This window comes from Dioscorea cayenensis, chromosome 7, assembly GCF_009730915.1.
Source record: "Dioscorea cayenensis subsp. rotundata cultivar TDr96_F1 chromosome 7, TDr96_F1_v2_PseudoChromosome.rev07_lg8_w22 25.fasta, whole genome shotgun sequence".
In the NCBI taxonomy this organism is placed as follows: Eukaryota; Viridiplantae; Streptophyta; class Magnoliopsida; order Dioscoreales; family Dioscoreaceae; genus Dioscorea; species Dioscorea cayenensis.
Genome location: NC_052477.1, coordinates 16,287,197 through 16,290,908, shown reverse-complemented (window position 1 = coordinate 16,290,908; position 3,712 = coordinate 16,287,197). Strand labels below are relative to the sequence as shown.

General features: G+C 43.0%; 1 non-coding gene across 1 annotated transcript; it reads left to right on the top strand.

The window, feature by feature from the left end:
* Window positions 1-3,199: 3,199 nt before the first annotated feature.
* On the top strand, window positions 3,200-3,306 carry LOC120266154. The gene has a single exon (XR_005537996.1). It is a non-coding gene; the product is annotated as a small nucleolar RNA R71 (small nucleolar RNA).
* The last annotated feature ends 406 nt before the right edge of the window (window positions 3,307-3,712 follow it).

Here is a 3,712-nt window from a genome sequence, read left to right as displayed (position 1 = left end):
TGCTTGTTAATTTCTTCATCCCCAAAATTCCTACAAACCATGAAAAATCCATTCAAGGATAGAGGAATCCAATATGATTCAAAACGTAGTGTAAGATATGAAGAAACAATGAAAACTATGATGGATAGTGTCTATACAGCCGTATGGAGGTCGTATGAGTACTGTTCATTTCGACAGAACCTCCCCAAAAACATGAAAATCGAAACATTTTGTACATAAATTCAAGGGAGACTTCATCCATAACAATCACACCATCCAAACCAAGCAAAATGCTAAAGAAATTCCACACAAAAGCTCCAAGAATGCCCAAGAAATGAATGAGATAAAACTAGGGCATAAAAAAGCATACAGACGAAATCTTGAGAAAACAAGCATTAAACTTGGGGAAAACCACTAGATCGATGTCTCAAATGGATGAGGAGAAGATTTAGGAGGAAAAATAAGGAGATTTGGCCAAGAAATGAGTGAGAAAGAAGAGAGAAAATCGGTGGAGAAAGAGAGAAAAGAAGAGAATGGAAGAAAGAGAGAGAGAGAGAGAGAGAGAGAGAGAGAGAGATTATATGGGGGGGGCCCGAGCCATACGGCCCCCATATGGCCCAGTATGGGGGTCGTATGGGCCAAAAGGCCCTCTCAGCCGAGGGGCTCTCCCGTCGCAAACGGCCCCGTATAGGGGCTGGGGGACCGTCTGCGATGGCACAGAGCCTCTGTGCTCTCTCAGACGGCCACCATACGGCCCAGTAAGGCCGTATACCCATTAAGGCCAATAAAAACTTTGAAAACTTGCCCCAAATAATGAAAAAAATGATATAGCAAGCTCGAAGACTCCTCCAAAAATGAGTGAATTGAATAAAACGATGATCTAGTGCATTAATTAACACCTAAATATGAGTTTCTTAAGAAGTTGCACAAACATACCACAATTAAAATGATGAGAGCACTACGCCAAGTGTGTGAGCATGAACTTATTAAAAAGTAAAACAAGCCTAAGAAATACAAGAATTGAAATGAGCTAAGACCTAGAATATGAAAAATGCTAGCAAACACCACCGAACACTTGGGTTGCCTTCCAAGAAGCGCTTGTTTAACGTCACGAGCCTGACGTACCTCATTCCTTACCTCATGGGGGTCCAAAGAGTTTGATGCCACCCCCAGTTTCCTTTGTAGCATTGTTTTATCCCAGTAAATTCAGTGACATCATTATAAAGACCTCAAATTGTTCATGAGTAGAGAGGGGTGAAAAATTTACCTTTCCTCCATGAGAAATGGGGTGATGAAGCTTGTTACCTTTCTTCTTTCTCCCATGAATCTCCCTCCACATCTTCTTGACAAATGACTCTTTTTTTTCTTTTTCCTTAGCATTTGTGTAGGACACCCTCTCTTTTGGTTGCTTCAAATTATGAATTTGAGGATGTTGGTGAGGCTCTCCTTGTTCTTCATTCTCCAACTCTCCCAAGTATTCATCCAAGGGATTTATAGAGAGCACCTCCTACACACAATCAGAAATCAATCTATCAGTTTCATCAACAAAGTAAAGTGTGTCATCATGATCTAAAGAATGTTTCATGGTGGCTGGCAAACTGTACACCACTTCCTCTTCTCCGACTCTTAACGTTAACTTTCCAACTTTCAAGTCAATCAAGGCACCCGAGGTGCTGAGGAATGGTCGGCCAAGAATCAGTGGTATCTCCACGTCTTCATCTATGTCCATGATGACAAAATCCACGGGAAAAACAAATTTGTCCACTCGGACAATTACATCTTCAACAATACCACGAGGTTTTCTTGTTGATCGATCCACCAATTGTAAGGTCATCCTCGTGGGCCTCAACTCATCCAAGCCAAGTTTCAAGTACATGGTATAGGTCATGACATTTATGCTAGCCCCCGAATCCGCTAGAGCATTTTCTCGGACTCCACCCTCAAGAATGCATGGGATAATGAAACTTCCCGGATCTTTCAACTTTTGTGGGAGTTTCTTTTCTAGAATAGCGGAGCAATTCCCCGTAAGTGCAACCGTACCCTCTTCCTCCAACTTCCTTTTGTTCGTGAGGAGCTCTTTTAGAAACTTGGCATATTTCGGCATTTGAGTCAATGCTTCAACTATCAGGATGTTCAAATGGAGTTGTTTGAAGATGTTCATGAATTTTTTGAATTGAATATCCTCCTTGGCATGCTTTAATCTTGTTGTTTAGGGGATTGGAGGCTTGTACTCGGATGATTCTGATTGTCTCTGTTGTTGGGCCTTGTCATATTTTCCTTGATTTTTGTCTTCACTACTTCCTTCAACTAGCTTGGGGTCTTCCCCGGAAGCTACCCCACTTTTCTTGACACTTGGGTCAACTTCGACCATTGTCTCCACTTGCCTCCCGCTTATAAGAGCAATGGCCTTTAAGTGCTCCCTTGGATTTTCTTCCGTGTTACTTGGAAGACACCCTAGGGGACGTCTCGAATTTGCCTTTCATGAGTTCCCCTCACTTGATGCTCAAGTGACTTCACCGAAGCTTGGAGGTTTCTCAAAATAGAACCAATCTCAGTGAACTGTTCAGCGTGCTGAGTGAGCTGAGCATTCACCTTGCCAAATTGTGCATCCATGCTACTGGTTAGGCTATTGAACCTGTCATTAGTACTAAGCATGAACTTGGCAAGGACCTCTTTAGTAGAAAACTTCCTCTCAAAGGCCGGTTGTTGAAGTTGAGATCCTTGAGATGGTGCACCTCTTTGTTGTTGTTGGCCTTGGTTCCATGAAAAATTTGGGTGGTTCTTCCACCCCGGATTGTAAATTGAGCTAAACGAGTTCCCTTGAATTCGTTGCCCCCTAATGTAGTCAACATTCTCGATGTAAGCAACTGAGGAGCTAGCAATTAGACATTGGGCTGCATCATGCCCACCACCACAAGTGCTACAATTCATCACTGATTCTGACCTCGAACTACTGCCCATGAGAAGATCAAGCTTCCGAGTCAACACATCAACCTTTATAGCCAAGGCATCATTGCTACTAACTTCGTACAGCCCAACAGTCTTCTGTGAAGATCCTCTTGAGGCCCAATGTGATTCAAAGCTTGCCATAGACTCAAGTAATTGCTTGGCCTCATCGGGATACTTGTTGCTAAGCGAACCACCCGCTGCGGCATCAATGAATTGGCGAGTAGCATAATTTAGCCCATTATAAATTATTTGTACTCGCATCCACGAGGCAAAACCATGGTGGGGGCACCTTCTAAGGAGATCCTTGAATCTCTCATAGGCTTCAAACAATGTTTCGGACTCCCCTTGTTTAAAGGCTGAAATTTCTTGCCTCAACTTCGCCGCTTTGTTTGGCGGAAAGTATCTCCCAAGGAACTTCTCAACCATATCCTTCCATGTTTTAATAGATCCCGGAGACAAAGATGTAAGAAAAACGATAAGCTCCGTCTCTCAAGCTGAACGGAAATAGTCTCAAACGGATCGCATCGTCCGATACCCCATTAATCTTGAATGTGGAGCAAATTTGGAGGAACCAGGAAAGATGGTCATGTGCATCTTCATTCATGAGACCATTGAATTGAACCGTGTTCTCGACCATGCCGATTGTACTAGCTTTAATTTCAAAATTGTTGGATGCCACGGATGGTGCTTGAACACTAAACTCATCACCTGTGAATTGGGGTCTTTCATACTCGGATAGAGTGCGTCACTCTTCGGCCATGATTGAAGACTCTCTATCCTCAAT